Source organism: Littorina saxatilis, linkage group LG8 (assembly GCF_037325665.1).
Source record: "Littorina saxatilis isolate snail1 linkage group LG8, US_GU_Lsax_2.0, whole genome shotgun sequence".
NCBI classification, from domain to species: domain Eukaryota; kingdom Metazoa; phylum Mollusca; class Gastropoda; order Littorinimorpha; family Littorinidae; genus Littorina; species Littorina saxatilis.
In genome coordinates, this window is record NC_090252.1 from 74067025 (window position 1) to 74092807 (window position 25783).

General features: G+C 45.9%; 2 protein-coding genes across 6 annotated transcripts in view; both read right to left on the bottom strand.

Moving 5' to 3' along the window:
- Positions 1-25783, bottom strand: part of LOC138974336 (mitochondrial import receptor subunit TOM70-like) — a 554410-nt gene that overhangs the window by 221611 nt on the left and 307016 nt on the right. The window lies entirely within an intron of this gene.
- Positions 25435-25783, bottom strand: part of LOC138974330 (uncharacterized) — a 6146-nt gene continuing 5797 nt past the window's right edge. The window contains exon 5 of the mRNA XM_070347051.1: positions 25435-25783. This exon is cut by the window's right edge and continues 556 nt beyond it. The gene's annotated coding sequence lies outside the window, so the exon portion shown is untranslated.

Consider the following 25783-nt stretch of genomic DNA (forward strand, 5'->3'; position numbering starts at 1 on the left):
TGGCGGTGACATTATCGTCATGGACAACAACAGCGCTGCTTTAACTGAAGGTGGCGGTGACATCATCGTCATGAACAACGACAGTGCTTCTTTAACTAAAGGTGGCGGTGACATCATCGTCATGAACAACAACAGCGCTGCTTCAACTGAAGGCGGCGGTGACATCATCGTCATGAACAACAACAGCGCTGCTTCAAGTGAAGGTTGCGGTGACATCATCGTCATGAACTTCAACAGCGCTGCTTCAACTGAAGGTGGCGGTGACATCATTGTCATGAACAACGACAGCGCTGCTTCAACTAAAGGTATTGTTGAAGTCATCGTCATGAACAACAACAGCGCTGCTTTAACTGAAGGTGGCGGTGAAATCATCGTCATGAACAACGACAGTGCTGCTGCAACTGAAGGTGGCTGTGACATCATCGTCACGAACAACAACAGCGCTGCTTCAACTGAAGGTGGCGGTGACATCATCGTCATGAACAACGACAGTGCTACTTTAAGTGAAGATGGCGTCGACATCATCGCCACGAACAACAACAGCGCTGCTTCAACTAAAGGTGGCGGTGAAATTATTGTCATGAACAACGACAGTGCTGCTGCAACAGAAGGTGGCTGTGACATCATCGTCATGAACAACAACAGCGCTGCTTCAACAGAAGGTGGCGGTGAAATCATAGATAAAAGACTTCTGGTCTCTGCTATTGTGCGTTTACTAATTATTCTTTTCAGTTCCTAACTGTGAGAAAGGGTCGCTTCATTTGAGCGACAGAACACCTGGACTGAAAGCAAGAGCAAGAAGGCCACACACCCACAAACTCACACATGAACGCTCACACACACACACACACACATACACACACACAAACACACACACACACAAACAAACACACACATACACACAAACACACTCATACACACGCACACACACACACACACACAAACACACACGCACACACGCACACACAGACAGACAGACACACGCACAGACACACAGACACACACACACACACACACCGGCACACACACACACACACACACACAAACACACACACACACACGCACACACACAGACACACAAACGCACACACACACACACACACACACACACACACACACACACTGCATAAAGATAAATAAAAAAAGAATGGAACAGAAAACACACCTTTCATTTTGCGGTTTATAAAACATAAAATACATGTTGCGATGTTCCGTGCAGTGAGGTGACCAGCAGTGGATGTCTCGATGTGTGATGCTTCACAGCTGGGTCATGTTTAACAAACCATAACGAGCACACACGAACGGTGTTTGGGGAACGTGTCTGCTTTGTGACTGAGAGGAGCTCACCTCTTCACAGGACTAAGAAATAGCCGACATTGGACCCATTGCAGCAAGACAAACTAAAACTGTTATTGCCGCCACTGCCTCCAGATATATCAGCAGTGACATCATCGTCAGCTTCAACTGAAGGTGGCGGTGACATCATCGTCACGAACAACGACAGGGCTGCTGCAACTGAAGATGGCGGTGAGATCATCGTCACGAACAACGACAGGGCTGCTGCAACTGAAGATGGCGGTGAGATCATCGTCAGGAACAACGACTGTGCTGATTTAACTGAAGATGGCGGTGAAATCATCGTCACGAACAGCAACAGCGCTGTTTCAACTGAAGGTGGCGGTGAAATCATCGTCACGAACAACAACAGCGCTGCTGCAACTGAAGGTGGCGGTGACATCATCGTCACGAACATCGACAGTGCTGCTTCAACTGAAGATGGCGGCGACATCATCGTCATGAACAACGACAGTGCTTCTTCAAGTGATGATGGCGGTGACATCATCGTCATGAACAACGACAGTGCTGCTTTAACTAAAGGTGGCGGTGACATCATCGTCATGAACAACGACAGTGCTGCTTTAACTAAAGGTGGCGGTGACATCATCGTCAAGAACAACGACAGTGCTTCTTCAAGTAAAGATTGCGGTGACATCATCGTCATGAACAACGACAGTGCTGCTTCAAGTGAAGATGGCGGTGGCATCATCGTCATGAACAACGACAGTGCTGCTTTAAGTGAAGATAGCGGTGACATCATCGTCATGAACAACAACAGCGCTGCTTTAACTGAAGGTGGCGGTGACATCATCGTCACGAACAACGACAGTGCTGCTTCAACTGAATTTGGCGGTTAAATCATCGTCATGAACAACAACAACGCTGCTGCAACTAAAGGTGGCGGTGACATCATCGTCATGAACAACGACAACGCTGCTGCAACTAAAGGTGGCGGTGACATCATCGTCATGAACAACGACAGTGCTGCTTCAACTGAATTTGGCGGTTAAATCATCGTCATGAACAACAACAACGCTGCTGCAACTAAAAGTGGCGGTGACATCATCGTCATGAACAACAGCGCTGCTTCAACTGAAGGTGTCGGTGACTTCATCGTCATGTACAACGACAGCGCTGCTTCAACTAAAGGTGGCGGTTAAATCTTCATCACGAACTACAACAGCGCTGCTTCAACTGAAGGCGACGGTGACATCATCGTCATGTACAACGACAGCGCCGCTTCAACTAAAGGTGGCGGTTAAATCTTCATCACGAACTACAACAGCGCTGCTTCTACTGAAGGCGACGGTGACATCATCGTCACGAACAACGACAGTGCTGCTTCAACTGAAGGTAGTGGTGACATCATCGTCACGAACAACGACAGCGCTGCTTCAACTGAAGGTGGCGGTGACATCATCCTCATGAACAACGACAGTGCTGCTTCAAGTGAATATGGCGGTGACATCATCGTCATGAACAACAACAGCGCTGCTTCAAGTGAATATGGCGGTGACATCATCGTCATGAACAACAACTTATTCCCCCCTCTGCTTCTTTACCTCTGTAAACTTGTAGAGCTAGTTATTAACAGCTATTGTGTTTTCAGCGTAGCAATAGGGCCCGATATTTAGACGAGACAAGTATAATGCCGACGAGTCGAAGACGAGTCGCATTATACTTGTTCGAGTCTAAATATCGGACCCTTTTGCTACGATGAAAACACAATAGCGTTTATATAGCTATTCTGACATTAAATTCTGTGTTAGAATCATGTTTTTGTCAGCGACAAGTACCAGAATGGTCCATGTCGTTGATTGCAGACGACGGTTCCCTTTCCGCAGGAAGCCACGGAAATAACCGAACATTGAAAAACCCACGGACATGTATTACGGAGAAAACTCGAGATAACCGGATGCTCAGCATTACGTCAATATGTTAGGAATCATATGACGTCATGACGTATCATGCTTGCCTACGTAGATTGTATGTTCGAAAGTCTGACTTCTGTTGGGAATTCGCGTGGTGAAGACAGCGGTAAATCTGTAGATGATAAGAGAACAAGGATTGTCTCAGAAGAAACGACGAAATGTTTCAAACCGGTAACTTCATTTCAACATTGCACTATACAATGGACGTTCTATGTGACAGGAGAGTTTGCTGATTTTGTGTTAAACATTGGACTTGGAGAGATCGTCTGCTAGAATCCGAGATAGGTCGCTTCAGATTGCAGCTTCTGGAAATTTGCAAGGTTTGTTGCCTGTTAAAGAACTGGATTTTACACGTAATGTATGTCATGTACAGTAAGCAACAACAAAAACACACACAAAGCAAATGGCATCGTCTGTCGACTAGTCACAGAGTGACAGAAACAAACCTGGCGAGGTATGCGTGTACTTTATACACGTGGAAGAAACCGGAACCATGCGTCTTTGTTATTGCCGATACCGTTTGGATATCGGCAAAAATGGCCAACTTTCGTAGCGTTATGCTTTGATGATCGGAAAAGGGATGTGTGAGACCATCCAATCACAGCCCCCGAATTCCCCCACGTGTCCATCAGAATAGCTATATTTTTCGATAATGACCCAGCAACCAAACAAATAACGAGCCAGCAACAGCCTGAATCCTCGATAGTGCAATGGGTTGAGAAGCTGTTCTGTTTTGGTACTACTTTTGCGACTGAAAAGTTCAAAACGCTCTATACGTACGAAATATACATCTCTGGAGCAAACAATACAAACATACCGCATTTAAATTAACAACTACAGGCCTGAACACATGAATCTCCATATAAAATCCATGAGTTCGGTTGTTTTCTGAATATAGATCTGCTGTGCACACACCGTTCATCACAAGCAAATTCCCAAGGCAAGTAACTCATACTCTTGCCGACAAGAGTAGTTCCCCTTCTTTTAACGCAGTTTCTTCGACAACACTGACTGCAATCCGACGGTCAGTTTTCAACAATATTTCATTTTATAAACAGATCACACGCAACCAAATGCACACATCTCATCAATTTAAACAACATAAAGCGGTTTCATACACTATTTTCCCCAAAAAACTGAACTTCATACAGTAATTAACGTTGGAACACGGGTGCAAAAGTTCGTCTGCTAGTCCCATTTGACGAAAGAACATTATCTTTAGCGATACTAAATCATAAACAGAACACACAATATCTGCCTTTACCGCCACAGCAGAATAACAGCTTATCTGTGTACTTGATTTTAGTCTAAAACAGGGAAACTGACAAGAAGTGTTAACAGAATGGAATGATTTGCACGGAACTATACAACCGCGCATTAATCGATCGCCTGCGCAGGTTGACTGGTTGAGTGATTCGGATTCGATCAAACTTTCGCACAAAAACTCCTGTTTTCTTTGAATAACTGAAGAAAGGGGGAATAAAGAGGTTACACACCTCGTCTCAGTGATTATTAAAAATAATGGTCTCAGTTCGCGGTCATGAAAAAGCTCGCTGAAGCTCGCATTTTTCATGATCCGCTAACTTCGACCATTATTTTTAATAATCACTGAGACTCGGCATGTAACCTCTACAGCGCTGCTGCAACTAAAAGTGGCGGTGACATCATCGTCATGAACAAAAACAGCGCTGCTTCAACTGAGGTGGCGGTGACATCATCGTCATGAACAACAACAGCGCTGCTTCAACAGAAGGTGGCGGTGAAATCATAATTATTCCCCCCTCTGCTTCTTTACCTCTGTAAACTTGTAGAGCTAGTTATTTTTCGATAATGACCCAGCAACCAAACAAATAACGAGCCAGCAACAGCCTGAATCCTCGTTAGCTCATGGGGTTTTAGTCAAGAGTTATCGGAACTACTTTCGAGCGATTGAAAAGTTCAAAACGTCAATATGCAGATAGCGTACCTTTATGGTGCAAACACTACGCATATAGCGAAGTTATACTAGCATAATTACACTTTAAGACATGCACCTGAATTTTTAGGCCATGAATTCGGTTGTTTTGTCAAGCAAAATCGATCTTCTTCAAAACAATGTACCTTAGCATGGCCCAAACCCGTACAGACCGTGTTTGATTCCGGTTCTAACTTCCGGAAACAAGGCACACCACTCTCACAACTTCGCGACAACGTAAACAAACCTACATTCTCGAATAATTACCGTATCGATAATCAGCAATATTTCATTTTAAAAGAAAAACGCACGCAATCACATGCACAAAAATATTCAAATACATAAATATGAAGAGTTTTCCGACACTGTTTTGCCAAACAAAAACAAACATCGCACACAATTTGACTCTTACAACACAAGGCAAACGGGTAAAACAAACGGGCGTCTGCTACGGTCCAAAGAATCATGGCAGCGACGGTTCATTACAAGGTGGGAGACTCTGTGCGGGAAATCGGGGGACAAGATGGTGTGATCACTGGCATAAGAAGACCAATGGGGTACATGGAATGCCACATAAAGACAACAAAAGGGTCAGATATCATTCGTTTCAAGCATGAACTCACAAAAATCAGCAATGAAAGTCGAATCCTGAAGCTCCACACCACACAAAACCCAACCCTGCCCCCAGAAGTTGTTGAAGAACTGAACAAGCCAGAGGAAGAGTTTTTTTCTCACACTCCAAAGCGAAAATTCATCGCAATTGAAGACAATGACGTGGAAGCGTTCATTGAAAACAGCGCAAATCAAAACACACAGAAGAAAACCAAATCAAACATGACCATACTGTTCAGTTTTATCAGCTCCACCATGCCAGATGAAGAACACAAAATTGAACACTTCAGCCCTGAAAAACTTAATGCAATCCTGTCCAAATTCTTCATAACCATCACGAAAGAAAACGGCGAGTCCTACGAACCAGGATCACTGAGAGGTTTTTTCCAAAGTTTTCAGCGCTTCCTGAAAAGAAAACAGTACCCCTGCAACATCATGAACGATCCTGCGTTTCAACAAACTAGAGATGCCCTAGCAGCCAAACAAAAGGTTTTAAAGTCTGATGGGAAAGGCAACGTGCCAAACAAAGCTTCTTCGCTGTCCGACAGAGAAGTTGAGCAGATTTACGATGCCGGACAGATAGGGACTCACCATCCAGAAGCCATCATCAACGGTCTCTGGTGGTACAACACCACTCATTTTGGTCTCCGCGGCATTACGGCCCATAGAAACATGCGATGGGGTGATGTCATCCTCAAGACCGACCCCTTCGGGGAGGAATACCTTGAGTAAGTATAATCATTTTTAATCCTGTTCTATAGATAAAATGCCAGTGCCACACCTACTTTAATAAATTATACAAAGCATGGCTTCTAATAAACTATCACGCCAGTCTCAGTCAATATTAGTCGAAAGAAGCCCATCACAAAAAGGCGAGCTTCAGCGAGCTTTTTCACGACCGCAATCCAAGACCAATATTTGCAACATCCACTGAGATGAGGTGTGTAACCTATTTATTGCACCTTTGATTAAACAAATTTGAAGGAAAAATTATTTATAATGCCAAACTTTGATTAAATCCCATTCTGTGTGTTTGTTTTTTGTGTGTCAAGAATTGTAGTTTTTTACAAACAAGCATCAACGTGAAATCACGGCTTGTTTACACTCTTTTAGGTACAACGAAAGGGCTACCAAAACAAGAACCGGCCCCAACACAGCGAACATCCCACCACGCGCATGGGCAACGCCAGCAGCACCAGACCGCTGTCCCGTGGAGCTGTTCAAAGAGTACTCAGCTAGACGACCCAGCCACTGCAGCGGAGCAGATGATCCGTTTTACATCGCAACAACAACTGTGAAGGAGCCAACCCCAGAGTCTACTTGGTTCCGGGCACAGCCGATAGGAAAAAGGAAAATTGGTGCAATCATGAAAACAATGGCATTAAAATCAGGGCTTGAAGGTTCAAAAAGAATTACAAACCATTCTGCCAGAAAAACCATGATACAAAAACTGGTGTCAAACGATGTGCCACCCACACACATTGTTCAGATTTCTGGACACAAAAATCTGAACAGTCTGAATGCGTACTCTTCAATCACCCAGGAACAACACAGAAATATTTCTAAACTGATAAGCTACCAAACACCCTCAAATCAAGTCTCTACTGAAATCGCGAAGACACAAACACAAGTCAGACCAGCACAGCACACAGTTTCATCAGCTGATCTCGAAAACCTCACAGGCGATGACATTGACAAAGACATAAAATCAATTTTTTCCGGCAATCTAAACAACTGCACCATCACTATCAACATCAACAAAACACAAGAAACAACCCACAGTATCAGTGTTAGCCAACAGAACAAGTAATTCACTAAATCAGTCATGACAATGTCATTGAAATGGAGCAATGTTTAACTTGTACTTTTGTTGTAGTGAATGGGTGGCACATCAACATTGATCAGGTTTTTGAATTGTAACACAATTAAGTTTCACCAAATTTATTATCTATTCTTCACCTTTGAGTTTGACTATGACAGCTAGTCGTTACAGTTTCTTCCAATAATTGTTATGAACTGGATCTTAATTCTTATACAGTTATACTTAAAGGTGTTTGTGCTATTGTTGTTTATTTCTTAATAAAAGTTAGTGTTTGTGTTTAGCAGTTTTTAATACTAGGTAGACACTCCATGTGGTCTAAACATGAGGTAATTTGTGCCGAATGATCTAGTAATATGTATCTCTGATTTGTTCGTGTTACAAAATAATGAACTTACAAAGTATATTTCCCTGAAAAGTATCAGTCCATACTTAAAACAGCTGAAATATATATTCCCAAGTAAGTTTGCTTGGTATTAAAGTTATGTTCATTTGTCGACAGAGTATATATTGTACAATATTTCTGTCTGGGTTTAGCATGAATTTTTTTCATCGATACAAGTTCCAACATCTGTCATTCTGATTTTCTGTAACAAACCAAAAAGATTTCCCTCTTTTATTTTCAATGAAAGAATTATAGGGCATGAAGTTACCAAATGTTGTGCAACATCTATTCAGCAAATGACCTGAACTGTAAAGCTTGCATGGTTGTTGTAGTTAAAGTAAAAATACTTTCTTTGCTTGAAAAAGTGTTGACAGTTATGTATTTTTGCTTCATGTTATGACTGGTTCAGTGATTGACTCTTTCTAATCTGTTCAATGCCATTTATTCCTCACCATGAAAAGCACCAGCATATATCTTCAACATAAAATATATCTCAGATCTGACAGATCTGCCCCTAACAATAGATACACATCCTTATTTGAAGAACAAAGAAATAATAAACAAACACAGACATTTGAAAGAACACACTCACACATACACGCACAATATCTGACACACACACATATTAACAATAGCGCGGCACAGCCTCAAAATGCAACAGGTATTCCGTTTTCTTTTCAGTGAAAGTGAAAGCGATAGTAAAACCGTACGATCGTCAAAAACAGTCAGAAACTTTCAAATTCGGTTTGCTTTTATCGAAGTTCTGACCAAAACTCGACTTTGAAAGGCAGCACGCAACTTGCTCTCACCGAAAAACTGACACGAAGAGGTCTATGACAAACAGACAATACTAGCAAGATGACTGACAAACTTGATTGTGAGCTCACCTGCGGCAAGAACACTCAATGTAGCAATCCGTAATCCAAACATTCGAATGACGCCATGCAGTCACGTGGTCGAAGCAGACGCAGACTTGAAAAAGGTTGTGAGAATCGGTCTTCGGAGAGCACGAAACACCTCCATGGTTTATTGAAGGGTGTAAAGAACCAAAAGTAGTGTTTTCTGGATGCACCTCTCTCTTCCCTTCGTCTGTCGGCGTCAAGTTTGACTCCGATCGGGCAACATGCAACCGTGTTCATGGTGTTCGTGCATGCATGTTTGGATAGTTCCAAAATAGTACGTTCCTCCGTAAAAGAAGAGGCAGGGTTCTGAACTGGTTTGAGTACATTTCGGTACCAATAACAAAAATATGAAAATAACACAATTGAATAGGTATGGTGCAATCAAAATGTATATGAAATTATTCCACAATCAAGTCACTGTTGTGCAATACCATCAACATCGAAATATTTGGATGGAACTATACTTCAAAGTACTCCTCCGCGCATCTGAGCCCAAGTGCGTAGGCACACGGACAGAGAGAATCGGTTTGACCGAACTTTGGCATCAAAAAACACCTATTTTGATTACAAAATGACAAAGGTGGAATAAAGAGGTTACACACCTCGTCTCAGTGATTATTAAAAATAATGGTCTCAGTTCGCGGTCATGAAAAAGCTCGCTGAAGCTCGCATTTTTCATGATCCGCTAACTTCGCCCATTATTTTTAATAATCACTGAGACTCGGCATGTAACCGCTACATAATAGACTTTTGGTCTCTGCTATTGTGCGTTTACTGATTATTCTTTTCAGTTCCTAGCTGTGAGAAAGGGTCGCTTCATTTGAGCGACAGAACACCTGGACTGAAAGCAAGAGCACGAACGTCACACACCCACAAACTCACACATAAACGCTCACACACACACACACATACACACACACATACACACACACACACACAAACACACACACACACACACACACACACACACACACACACACACACACACACACACGCACACACACACACACACACACTGCATGAAGATAAATGAAAAAATAAATGGGACAGAAAACACGCCTTTCAAATGGCGGTTTATAAAACATAAAATACATGTTCCGATGTTCCGTGCAGTGAGGTGACCAGCAGTGGATGTCTCGATGTGTGATGCTTCACAGCGGGGTCATGTTTAACAAACCGTAACGAGCACACACGAACGGTGTTTGGGGAACGTGTCTGCTTTGTGACTGACAGGAGCTCAACTCTTCACAGGACTAAGAAATAGCCGACATTGGACCCATTGCAGCAAGACAAACTAAAACTGTTATTGCTGCCACTGCCTCCAGATATACCAGCAGTGACATCTTCGTCAGCTTCAACTGAAGGTGGCGGTGACATCATCGTCATGAACAACAACAGCGCTGCTTCAATTGAAGGTGGCGGTGGCATCATCGTCATGAACAACGACAGTGCTGCTGCAACTGAAGGTGGCGGTGGCATCATCGTCATGAACAACGACAGTGCTGCTTCAACTGAAGATGGCGGTGACTTCATCGTCATGAACAACGACAGTGCTGCTTCAAGTGAAGATGGCGGTGACTTCATCGTCATGAACAACGACAGTGCTGCTTCAAGTGAAGATGGCGGGGGCATCATCGTCATAAGTGCTGCTTTAAGTGAAGATAGCGGTGACATCATCGTCATGAACAACAACAGCGCTGCTTTAACTAAAGGTGGCGGTGACATCATCGTCATGAACAACGACGGTGCTGCTTCAACAAAAGGTGGCGGTGAAATCATCGTCACGAACAACGACAGTGCTGCTTCAACTGAAGGTGGCGGTGACATCATCGTCACGAACAACGACAGTGCTGCTTCAACTGAAGGTGGCGGTGACATCATCGTCATGAACAACGACGGTGCTGCTGCAACTAAAAGTGGCGGTGACATCATCGTCATGAACAACGACAGTGCTGCTTTAAGTGAAGATAGCGGTGACATCATCGTCATGAACAACGACAGTGCTGCTTCAACTGAAGGTGGCGGTGGCATCATCGTCATGAACAACGACGGTGCTGCTTCAACTAAAGGTGGCGGTGACATCATCGTCATGAACAACGACAGTGCTACTTCAAGGGAAGATGGCGGTGACATCATTGTCATAAACAACGACAGTGCTGCTTCAAGTGAAGATGGCGGTGACATCATCGTCATGAACAACGACAGTGCTACTTCAAGGGAAGATGGCGGTGACATCATTGTCATAAACAACGACAGTGCTGCTTCAAGTGAAGATGGCGGTGACATCACCGTCATAAACAACGACAGTGCTGCTTTAAGTGAAGATAGCGGTGACATCATCGTCATGAACAACAACAGCGCTGCTTTAACCGAAGGTGGCGGTGGCATCATCGTCATGAACAACGACAGTGCTGCTTTAAGTGAAGATAGCGGTGACATCATCGTCATGAACAACGACAGTGCTTCTTTAAGTAAAGATGGCGGTGACATCATCGTCATGAACAACGACAGTGCCACTTTAAGTGAAGATGGCGGTGACATCATCGTCATGAACAACAACAGCGCTGCTTCAGCTGAAGGTGGCGGTGACATCATCGTCATGAACAACGACTGTGCCGCTTCAACTAAAGGTGGCGGTTAAATGTTCATCACGAACAACGACAGCGCTGCTTCAACTGAAGGTAGCGGTGACATCATCGTCATGAACAACAACAGCGCTGCTTCAACTGAAGGCGACGGTGACATCATCGTCACGAACAACGACAGCGGTGACATCATTGTCATGAACAACAGCAGCGCTGCTTTAACTGAAGGTGGCGGTGACATCATCCTCATGAACAACGACAGTGCTGCTTAAAGTGAAGATGGCGGTGACATCATCGTCATGAACAACAACAGCGCTGCTTTAACTGAAGGTAGTGGTGACATCATCGTCATGAACAAAGACAGTGCTGCTTCAACTGAAGGTGGCGGTTAAATCATCGTCATGAACAACAGCGCTGCGGCAACTAAAGGTGGCTGTGACATCATCGTCATGAACAACGACAGTGCTGCTTCAACTGAATTTTGCGGTGACATCATCGTCATCATCAACAACAGCGCTGCTGCAACTAAAAGTGGCGGTGACATCATTGTCATGAACAACAACAGCGCTGCTTTAACTGAGGTGGCGGTGACATCCGCGTCATGAACAACAACAGCGCTGCTTCAACAGAAGATGGCGGTGAAATCATAGATAATAGACTTCTGGTCTCTGCTATTGTGCGTTTACTAATTATTCTTTTCAGTTCCTAGCTGTGATAAAGGATTGCTTCATTTGAGCGACAGAACACCTGGACTGAAAGCAAGAAGATGAACGTCACACACCCACAAACCTACACATAAACGCACACACACACACACACACACACACACACACACACAAGCGCACACAATCAATCAATCAATGACGCTTATATCGCGCATATTCCGTGGGTACAGTTCTAGGCGCTCAGCAGTGATGCCGTGTGAGATGAAATTTTATACGGCCAGTAATTGCAGCCATTTCGGCGCATATTTACCTTTCACGGCCTATTATTCCAAGTCACACGGGTATAGGTAGACAATTATTAACTGTGCCAAAGCAATTTTGCCAGGAAAGACCCTTTTGTCAATCGTGGGATCTTTAACGTGCACACCCAATGTAGTGTACACGTTCTGACACCGAAGAGAGTCTGCACACAAAGTTGACTCTAAAATAAATTTCCGCCAAACCTGGGATCGAACTCACGCTGACAGCGGCCAAACGAATACAAATCCAGCGCGCTACCAACTGAGCTATATCCCCGCTCTAAGCTATACACACACAAACACACACACACACACACACACACACACACACACACACACACACACACACACACACACACACAAACACACACACACACTCACACACACACAGACACACACACACACTCACACACACAGACACACAGACACACACACACACACACTCACACTGCATAAAGATAAATGAAAAAGAATGGCACAGAAAACACACCTTTAATTTTGCGGTTTATAAAACATAAAATACATGTTGCGATGTTCCGTGCAGTGAGGTGACCAGCAGTGGATGTCTCGATGTGTGATGCTTCACAGCAGGGTCATGTTTAACAAACCGTACCGAGCACACACGAACGGTGTTTGGGGAACGTGTCTGCTTTGTGACTGACAGGAGCTCAACTCTTCACAGGACTAAGAAATAGCCGACATTGGACCCATTGCAGCAAGGCAGACTAAAACTGTTATTGCCGCCACTGCCACCAGATATACCAGCAGTGACATCATCGTCAGCTTCAACTGAAGGTGGCGGTGACATCATCGTCACGAACAACGCCAGCGCTGCTTCAACTGAAGGTGGCGGTGACATCATTGTCATGAACAACGACAGCGCCGCTTCAACTAAAGGTGGCGTTTAAGTCATCGTCATGAACAACAACAGCGCTGCTTCAATTGAAGGTGGCGGTGAAATCATCGTCATGAACAACGACAGTGCTGCTGCAACTGAAGGTGGCGGTGACATCATCGTCACGAACAACAGCGCTGCTTCAACTGAAGGTGGCGGTGACAACATTGTCACGAACAACGACAGTGCTGCTTCAACTGAGGATGGTGGTGACATCATCGTCATGAACAACGACAGTGCTGCTTTAACTGAAGGTGGCGGTGACATCATCGTTATGAACAACGAAAGTGCTGCTTTAACTAAAGGTGGCGGTGACATCATCGTCATGAACAACGACAGTGCTGCTTCAACTGAAGGTGGCGCTGACATCATCGTCATGAACAACGACGGTGCTGCTTTAACTAAAGGTGGCGGTGACATCATCGTCATGAACAACGACAGTGCTGCTTTAAGTGAAGATGGCGGTGACATCATCGTAATGAACAACGACAGTGCTGCTTTAACTGAAGGTGGCGGTGACATCATCGTCATGAACAACGACGGTGCTGCTTCAACTAAAGGTGGCGGTGACATCATCGTCATGAACAACGACAGTGCTTCTTTAAGTAAAGATGGCGGTGACATCATCGTCATAAACAACGACAGTGCTACTTCAAGTGAAGATGGCGGTGACATCATCGTCATGAACAACGACAGTGCTGCTTAAAATGAAGATGGCTGTGGCATCAATGTCATGAACAACGACAGTGCTGCTTTAAGTGAAGATAGCGGTGATATCATCGTCATGGCCAACAACAGCGCTGCTTTAACTGAAGGTGGCGGTGACATCATCGTCATAAACAACGACAGTGCTTCTTCAAGTAAAGATGGCGGTGATATCATCTTTATGAATAACGACAGTGCTGCTTTAAGTGAAGATGGCGGTGACATCATCGTCATGAACAACGACAGTGCTACTTTAAGTGAAGATGGCGGTGACATTATCGTCATGAACAACAACAGCGCTGCTTTAAGTGAAGATGGCGGTGACATCATCGTCATGAACAACGACAGTGCTGCTTTAACTGAAGGTGGCGGTGACATCATCGTTATGAACAACGAAAGTGCTGCTTTAACTAAAGGTGGCGGTGACATCATCGTCGTTAACAACGACAGTGCTGCTTCAAGTGAAGATGGCGGGGACATCATCGTCATGAACAACGACAGTGCTGCTTCAACTGAACGTGGCGGTTACATCATCGTCATGAACAACGACAGTGCTGCTTCAACTGAACGTGGCGGTTACATCATCGTCATGAACAACGACAGTGCTGCTTCAACTGAACGTGGCGGTTACATCATCGTCGTTAACAACGACAGTGCAGCTTCAAGTGAAGAAGGCTGTGACATCATCGTCATGAACAACAACAGCGCCGCTACAACTAAAGGTGGCGGTGACATCATCGTCATGTACAACAACAGCGCCGCTACAACTAAAGGTGGCGGTTAAATCATCGTCATGAACAACGACGGTGCTGCTTCAACAAAAGGTGGCGGTGACATCATCGTCGTTAACAACGACAGTGCAGCTTCAAGTGAAGAAGGCTGTGACATCATCGTCATGAACAACGACGGTGCTGCTTCAACAAAAGGTGGCGGTGACATCATCGCCATGAACAACGACAGTGCTTCTTCAAGTGAAGACGGCGGTGACATCATCGTCATGAACAACGACAGTGCTGCTTCAAGTGAAGATGGCGGTGACATCATCGTCATGAACAACGACGGTGCTGCTTCAACTGAATTTGGCGGTTAAATCATCGTCATGAACAATAACAACGCTGCTTTAACTGAAGGTGGCGGTGACATCATCGTCATGAACAACGACAGTGCTGCTTCAACTGAAGGTAGCGGTGACATCATCGTTCAACAACAGCGTTGCTGCAACTAAAAGTGGCGGTGAAATCATCGTCCAACAACCGCGTTGCTGCAACTAAATGTGGCGGTTAAATCTTCGTCACGAACTACAACAGCGCTGCTTCAACTGACGGCGACGGTGACATCATCGTCACGAACAACGACAGCGCTGCTTCAACTGAAGGTAGTGGTGACATCATCGTCACGAACAACGACAGCGCTGCTTTAACTGAAGGTGGTGGTGACATCATCGTCATGAACAACAACAGCGCTGCTTTAACTAAAGGTGGCGGTGACATCATCGTCATGAACAACGACAGTGGTGCTTCAAGTGAAGATGGCGGTGACATCATCGTCATGAACAACAACAGCGCTGCTTTAACTGAAAGTGGTGGTGACATCATCGTCATGAACAACGACAGTGCTGCTACAACACACACACTGCTAAAAAATAAATGAAAAAATAATGGCACAGAAAACACGCCTTTCAATTGGCGGTTTATAAAACATAAAAAAACATGTTGGGATGTTTCGTGCAGTGAGGTGACCAGCAGTGGATGTCTCGATGTGTGATGCTTCACAGCTGGGTCATGTTTAACAAACCGTAACAAGCACACACGAACGGTGTTTGGGGAACGTGTCTGCTTTGTGACTGAGAGGAGCTCAACTCTTCACAGGACTAAGAAATAGCCGACATTGGACCCATTGCAGCAAGGCAGACTAAAACTTATATTGCCGCCACTGCCTCCAGATATACCAGCAGTGACATCTTCGTCAGCTTCAACTGAAGGTGGCGGTGACATCATCGTCACGAACAACGACAGCGCTGCTTCAAGTGAAGATGGCGGTGACATCATCGTCATGAACAACGACAGTGCTGCTTCAACTGAAGACGGCGGTGACATCATCGTCACGAACAACAACAGCGCTGCTTCAACTGAAGGTGGCGGTGACATCAGCGCCACGAACAACGACAGTGCTGCTTCAAGTGAAGATGGCGGTGACATTATCGTCACGAACAACAACAGCGCTGCTTCAAGTGAAGATGGCGGTGACATCATCGTCACGAACAACAACAGCGCTGCTTCAACTGAAGGTGGCGGTGACATCATCGTCACGAACAACGACAGTGCTGCTTCAAGTAAAGATGGCGGTGACATTATCGTCATGAACAACAACAGCGCTGCTTTAACTGAAGGTGGCGGTGACATCATCGTCATGTACAACGACAGCGCTACTTCATCTAAAGGTGGTGGTTAAATTTTCGCCATGAACTACAACAGCGCTGCTTTAACTGAAGGCGGCGGTGACATCATCGTCACGAACTACAACAGCGCTGCTTCAACTGAAGGCGGCGGTGACATCATCGTCATGAACTACAACAGCGCTGCTTCAACTGAAGGTGGCGGTGACATCATTGTCATGAACAACGACAGCGCTGCTTCAACTAAAGGTGGCGTTTAAGTCATCGTCATGAACAACAACAGCGCTGCTTCAACTGAAGGTGGCGGGGAAATCATCGTCATGAACAACGACAGTGCTGCTGGAACTGAAGGTGGCGGTGACATCATCGTCACGAACAACGACAGTGCTGCTTTAACTGAAGGCGGCGGTGAAATCATCGTCACGAACAACAACAGCGCTGCTTCAACTGAAGGTGGCGGTGACATCATCGTCACGAACAACGACAGTGCTGCTTTAACTGAAGGTGGCGGTGACATCATCGTTATGAACAACGAAAGTGCTGCTTTAAGTGAAGATGGCGGTGACATCATCGTCATGAACAACGACAGTGCTGCTTCAACTGAAGGTGGCGGTGACATCATCGTCATGAACAACGACAGCGCTGCTTTAACTAAAGATGGCGGTGACATCATCGTTATGAACAACGACAGTGCTGCTTTAAGTGAAGGTGGCGGTGACATCATCGTCATGAACAACGACAGTGATGCTTCAACTGAAGGTGGCGGTGACATCATCGTCATGAACAACGACAGTGCTGATTCAACTAAAGGTGGCGGTGACATCATCGTCATGAACAACGACAGTGCTTTTTCAAGTAAAGATGGCGGTGACATCATCGTCATGAACAACGACAGTGCTACGTCATGAACAACGACAGTGCTGCTTAAAGTGAAGATGGCGGTGGCATCAACGTCATGAACAACGACAGTGCTGCTTTAAGTGAAGATAGCGGTGACATCATCGTCATAAACAACGACAGTGCTTCTTCAAGTAAAGAAGGCGGTGATATCATCGTTATGAATAACGACAGTGCTGCTTTAAGTGAAGATGGCGGTGACATCATCGTCATGAACAACGACAGTGCTACATTAAGTGAAGATGGCGGTGACATTATCGTCATGAACAACAACAGCGCTGCTTTAAGTGAAGATGGCGGTGACATCATCGTCATGAACAACGACAGTGCTGCTTTAACTGAAGGTGGCGGTGACATCATCGTTATGAACAACGAAAGTGCTGCTTTAACTAAAGGTGGCGGTGACATCATCGTCATGAACAACGACGGTGCTGCTTCAACTAAAGGTGGCGTTTACATCATCGTCGTTAACAACGACAGTGCAGCTTCAAGTGAAGATGGCGGTGACATCATCGTCATGAACAACGACAGTGCTTCTTTAACTAAAGGTGGCGGTGACATCATCGTCATAAACAACGACAGTGCTGCTTCAAGTGAAGATGGCGGTGACATCATCGTCATGAACAACGACAGTGCTGCTTCAAGTGAAGATGGCGGTGACTTCATCGTCATGAACAACGACAGTGCTGCTTCAACTGAATTTGGCGGTTAAATCATCGTCATGAACAACAACCACGCTGCTTTAACTGAAGGTGGCGGTGACATCATCGTTCAACAACAGCGTTGCTGCAACTAAAAGTGGCGGTGAAATCATCGTCCAACAACCGCGTTGCTGCAACTAAATGTGGCGGTTAAATCTTCGTCATGAACAACAACAGCGCTGCTACAACTAAAGGTGGCGGTGACATCATCGTCACGAACAACGACAGCGCTGCTTCAACTGAACGTAGCGGTGACACCAATGGCATGAACAACGACAGTGCTGCTTCAAGTGAAGATGGCGGTGACACCATCGTCATGAACAACAATAGCGCTGCTTTAACTGAAGGTGGCAGTGACATTATCGTCATGAACAACGACAGTGCTGCTTCAAGTGAAGATGGCGGTGACATCATCGTCATGAACAACAACAGCGCTGCTTTAACTGAAAGTGGTGGTGACATCATCGTCATGAACAACGACAGTGCTGCTTCAACACACACACTGCTAAACGATAAATGAAAAAATAATGGCACAGAAAACACGCCTTTCAATTGGCGGTTTATAAAACATAAAAAACATGTTGTGATGTTTCGTGCAGTGAGGTGACCAGCAGTGGATGTCTCGATGTGTGATGCTTCACAGCGGGGTCATGTTTAACAAACCGTAACGAGCACACACGAACGGTGTTTGGGGAACGTGTCTGCTTTGTGACTGACAGGAGCTCAACTCTTCACAGGACTAAGAAATAGCCGACATTGGACCCATTGCAGCAAGGCAGACTAAAACTGTTATTGCCGCCACTGCCTCCAGATATACCAGCAGTGACATCATCGTCAGCTTCAACTGAAGGTGGCGGTGACATCATCGTCACGAACAACAGCGCTGCTTCAACTGAAGGTGGCGGTGACATCATCGTCATGAACAACGACAGTGCTGCTTCAACTGAAGGTGGCGGTGACATCATCGTCATGAACAACGACAGTGCTGCTTCAACTGAAGATGGCGGTGACATCATCGTCACGAACAACGCCAGCGCTGCTTCAACAAAAGGTGGCGGTGACATCATCGTCACGAACAACGACAGCGCTGCTTCAAGTGAAGATGGCGGTGACATCATCGTCATGAACAACAACAGTGCTGCTTTAACTGAAGGTGGCGGTGACACCATCGTCATGAACAACAATAGCGCTGCTTTAACTGAAGATGGCGGTGACATAATCGTCACGAACAACGACAGTGCTGCTTTAACTGAAGGTGGCGGTGACATCATCGTCATGAACAACGACGGTGCTGCTTCAACTGAAGGTGGCGGTGACATCATCGTCACGAACAACGACAGTGCTGCTTTAAGTGAAGATGGCGGTGACATTATCGTCACGAACAACAACAGTGCTGCTTTAACTGAAGGTGGCGGTGACATCCGCGTCATGAACAACAACAGCGCTGCTACAACTAAAGGTGGCGGTGACATCATCGTCTTGTACAACGACAGCGCTGCTTCAACTAAAGGTGACGGTTAAATCTTTGTCACGAACTACAACAGCGCTGCTTCAACTGAAGGCGACGGTGACATCATCGTCACGAACAACGACAGCGCTGCTTCAACTGAAGGTAGCGGTGACACCAATGGCATGAACAACGACAGTGCTGCTTCAACTAAAGGTGGCGTTTAAGTCATCGTCATGAACAACAACAGCGCTGCTTCAACTGAAGGTGGCGGTGAAATCATCGTCATGAACAACGACAGTGCTGCTGGAACTGAAGGTGGCGGTGACATCATCGTCATGAACAACGACAGTGCTGCTGGAACTGAAGGTGGCGGTGAAATCATCGTCATGAACAACGACAGCGCTGCTTCAACTGAAGGAGGCGGTGACATCATCGCCACGAACAACGACAGTGCTGCTTCATCTAAAGATGGCGTCGACATCATCGCCACGAACAACAACAGCGCTGCTTCAACTAAAGGTGGCGGTGAAATTATTGTCATGAACAACAGCAGCGCTGCTGCAACTGAAGGTGGCGGTGACATCATCGTCATGAACAACGAAAGCTCCTTTAACTGAAGATGGCGGTAATATAATTGCATCATCGTCATGAAAAACGACAGTGCTCTTTCAACTGAAGGTGGCGGTGACATAATCGTCACGAACAACAACAGCGCTGCTGCAACTGAATGTGGCGGTGACATAATCGTCACGAACAACGACAGCGCTGCTGCAACTGAATGTGGCGGTGACATAATCGTCACGAACAACGACAGCGCTGCTGCAACTGAATGTGGCGGTGACATAATCGTCACGAACAACGACAGCGCTGCTGCAACTAAAGGTGGCGGTGACATCATCGTCACGAACAACAACAGCGCTGCTGCAACTGAATGTGGCGGTGACATAATCGTCACGAACAACGACAGCGCTGCTGCAACTAAAGGTGGCGGTGACATCATCGTCATGAACAACAACAGCGCTGCTTCAACAGAAGGTGGCGGTGAAATCATAGATAATAGACTTCTGGTCTCTGCTATTGTTCCAAGATGTGAGAAAGGATCGCTTTATTTGAGCTACAGAACACCTGGACTGAACGCAAGAAGACGAACGTCACACACCCACACACATACACACACACAAACATACACACAAACACACACACACACACACACACAAACACACACACACAAAAACACACACACACACACAAACACACACACACACACAAACACACACACACAAACACACACACACACACAAACACACTCACACACACGCACACACACACACACATACACACACAAACACACACACACACGCACACACACACACACACGCAAACACACATACACACACACAGACACACACACACACACCGCCACACACACACACACACACAAACACACACAAACACACACACACACGCACACACACAAATACACACACACACACACGCTGCTTTAACTGAAGGTGGCGGTTTAGTCATTGTCATGAACAACAACAGCGCTGCTTCTACTGAAGGTGTCTTAAAAGGAGGTAGTATTCTATCGGGTCGGTTGGTTAGAGGATGGGGGGGGGGGGGGGGGGCGTGGGGGATGTGTGGGTAAGAAGGGAACGAATGTTGTATCTGGCGGGTATTGGGGGAGGAAGTCTTCTATAGGTAGGTGGTCACAAAGGGGTGTTCACTGTGATGGACATGACGAGGGCAAGTCGTGATAGCATTTGTTGTTGTTGTTGTTATCGTGTGTTTTGTTTTACAATTGTTTTGTGTTCTTTTGTTTTGAGGTTGTCTTTCTATTTTTTATTTACATGCTGGATAAAATGGCAGTTATCTCCCTTCGGGATGGAGGGAATTTCAAGCTGGTAATTTACTGCATACTGCGTATTGTTCAACAGATTTTTACCAATACCTAATTATGTAGAACGTTTGTGTTGTCTTTAATTAAAAATGTGTAACGCGGCCACACACACACACACATCACAGACACACACACACACCACAGACACACACCACACACACACACACACGGCACACACACCACACACACACACACCACACCACACACACCACACCACACCACACACACACACACACACACACCACACACCACACACACACACACACCACAGACACATACACACACCACACACACAAAGATTAAAGAGCAAAAACAATTTTATTCAAAAATGTTGTGTGTGATTTTGTTGTTGACAAATGCCATTTTTTGCATTCTACTTTACAAGCACACAGTAAACATTGTAAACGACAGTCAGACTAAAAAGGTTCAGAATCACACTCAAAACGTATGCTCATAGACTGACATAATGAATAGTCAGTTATAGCTATTGTTGAAATAATTCTGAACTACATATCAAAGTTATTCGCATATGTGTCTTTACGTCTATAGCACACATTTTTCTATCGCATGCACAGTGAAGTATCACAATTACTAATACTTGCTAACTATCTGTGCTGAGTGTTTGTTTATTTCCCTGAAGAGCGAACTAACTGGGCCAAGCAGTCCACGTGACGGTGAACACAAGCCACGTGTCATTTCTCACTGTCAGCAAACAGCACAGCATAGCAATCACTCACGCTGAGCAATCTAAGTAGAGAAGTGTCTACTTCACAAGCTGTCACGTGACACACTACTCTACGCTACAAGACAGCGGTAAAGTCACAGGTGTCTAGTGAACGGTGCATCACGGGTGTTTCACTGAGCGATAGCATACACCTTAGCGCTACAGTCACAGGTGTTTCAGGCCATGTCAGTACAGGTGACAGGTGTTATAAGCAAGACAAGACCAACAGACCACAACGCTAACACTCACAGGTGTTACAGGGCACCACAAGTGGTACACGTGTCATCAACAATAAAAGCCGTGCATCTCAACAAATAAATGCAACAGGTGTAAGCGCAGTAAGCGCGCCAAGATCTGAATGACGTAAAACACAAGCACGATGACGTCAATTCTTGTTTTGCGTCATAGAACGTGACGAAATCTTGCAAGGAAATCTCCAAGTGATAACATTCTGTGAATTAAGTAGATGTGCAACGCCAAGGCACTGCATACCCCAGCGAAAGACAAACCTCTCTCTCTCTCTCTCTCTCTCTCTCTCTCTCTCTCTCTCTCTCTCTCTCTCTCTCTCTCTCTCTCTCTCTCTCAAACACACACACATACACACACACACACACCCAAGTTACACACGTAGTACGGTACACACTCACTCTCTCACACACACTTCACTGTACACACAAAACACACCTCCATACGCACATATAGACAGACGGACATACACACCTTTACAAACAAACACACATACACACACACATACACTTACGCACACGCACAAACACAAACCAACCCACCCACTCTCTCTCTCTCTCTTTATCTCTCTCTTTCTCTCTCTCTTTATCTCTTATAGAACAGACACACACCCACACACACACATTGACTCACACAAATCTCATACACACAATACACACACTCATATGCACATACACGGTTGGCCTAGTGGTAAGGCGTCCGCCCTGTGATCGGGAGGTCGTGGGTTAGAACCCAGGCCGGGTCATACCTAAGACTTTAAAATTGGCAATCTAGTGGGTGCTCCGTCTGGCGGCTGGCATTATGGGGTTAGTGCATGCTAGGACTGGTTGGTCCGGTGTCAGAATAATGTGACTGGGTGAGACATGAAGCCTGTGCTGCGACTTCTGCCTTTTGTGTGGCGCACGTTATATCTCAAAGCAGCACCGCCCTGATAATTATGGAAACAAACAAACAAATACGCACATAGACAGACGGACACACACACCTTTACAAACAAACACATATACACACTCATACACACACAAACATACACACAAACTCATGCACACACACATTCACACACACACACACACACTCCGGTTGGTCCGGTGTCAGAATAATGTGACTGGGTGAGACATGAAGCCTGTGCTGCGACTTCTGTCTTGTGTGTGGCGCACGTTATATGTCAAAGCAGCACCGCCCTGATATGGCCCTTCGTGGTCGGCTGGGCGTTAAGCAAACAAACAAACACCCACACACACACACACACACACTGTACATACGCACGCACACACACACACACACACACACACACACACACACACACACACACACACACACATTGACTGACACAAATCTCATACACACATAACACACACTTATACGCACATAGACCGGCACGGTTGGCCTAGTGGTAAGGCGTCCGCTCCGTGATCGGGAGGTCGTGGGTTCGAACCCCGGCCGGGTCATACCTAAGACTTTAAAATTGGCAATCTAGTGGCTGCTCCGCCTGGCGTCTGGCATTATGGGGTTAGTGCTAGGACTGGTTGGTCCGGTGTCAGAATAATGTGACTGGGTGAGACATGAAGCCTGTGCTGCGACTTCTGTCTTGTGTGTGGCGCACGTTATATGTCAAAGCAGCACCGCCCTGATATGGCCCTTCGTGGTCGGCTAGGCGTTAAGCAAACAAACAAACAAACACCCACACACACACACACACACACACACACACACACACACTGTACATACGCACGCACACGCACACGCACACGCACACACACACACACATTGACTGACACAAATCTCATACACACATAACACACACTTATACGCACATAGACCGGCACGGTTGGCCTAGTGGTAAGACGTCCGCCCCGTGATCGGGAGGTCGTGGGTTCGAACCCCGGCCGGGTCATACGTAAGACTTTAAAATTGGCAATCTAGTGGCTGCTCCGCCTGGCGTCTGGCATTATGGGGTTAGTGCTAGGACTGGTTGGTCCGGTGTCAGAATAATGTGACTGGGTGAGACATGAAGCCTGTGCTGCGACTTCTGTCTTGTGTGTGGCGCACGTTATATGTCAAAGCAGCACCGCCCTGATATGGCCCTTCGTGGTCGGCTGGGCGTTGAGCAAACAAACAAACAAATACGCACATAGACAGTCGGACACACACACCTTTACAAACAAACACATATACACACTCATACACACACAAACATACACACAAACTCATGCACACACACATTCACACCTACACACACACACACACTCTCTCTCTCTCTCTCTCAAACACACACACACACACACACACACACACACACACACACCAAGTCACACACACACACACTCACTCACACGCACTCACTCACTCTCTAACAAAAAACTTCATACACACAAAACACACACCCATACGCACATATGGACAGACGGACATGCACACCTTTACAAACAAACACACATACACGCACACACATACACTTATGCCCACACACACACTTACACACATACGAGTACAGACTCATGCACGCGTGTGCACGCACACACACACACACACACAAATACACACACACCACACACATACGAGTACAGACTCATGCACGCGTGCGCGCACACACACACACACACACACACACACACACACACACACACACACACAGTAACACTAACACATGTGCACAAAATGAACACAAACACACACACTGCGCGAGAGAGAAAGACTACAGGGAGGCATGACGTCATGATGCATAATTGACGTCAAAGACTTTCGACCGTGACGTGTTCTTACGCGAGCTATATCCATAGACTTGGAAACTACGGAATTTCTACCCGTCCAAAGCGGCCTGGGGTGGCGTTTGCTGAAAAAATGGGGGCGCCTATTTTACCCACCGTATTTTTGTTAGTATTGTCCCCATTTTTGGTGAACTTCCATCTCCAACTGTAGCACGTAGCCGGGCACAACGAATCCTTCTTTATCATGTATTATTCGGTGTGCACATTTCTCAAGTCGATTACAGTATAGCGTTCACGGGATACCTCCAGCTTCGCTGGGACAATCCGCGATACCAACCAGGAAGTAAAACACATGTGTTGTGGGCGACACTAATGTTGTTGTTGTTGTTGTTGTTGTTGTTGTTGTTGTTGTTGTTGTTGTTGTTGTTGTTTCTTCTTCTTGTGACGACGGTAGTAAAGCTGACGGTGGAGGAGGTGACGACGGCGGGGTGCGTTGTGCAAAGGGAGGTGGTGGTGGTCACGATGTTGGTGGTGGAGGCTGTACGGAGGAGGTAGTGGTGGTCGTGGTGTGGGCGACGTTGATGGCGGCATTTAACGACAAGACCCATGTCCTGAATCGCCTCCTCTGGTTGTTGGTGGTGGTGGTGGTGGTTGGGGTTGTCGTCGCGTCGC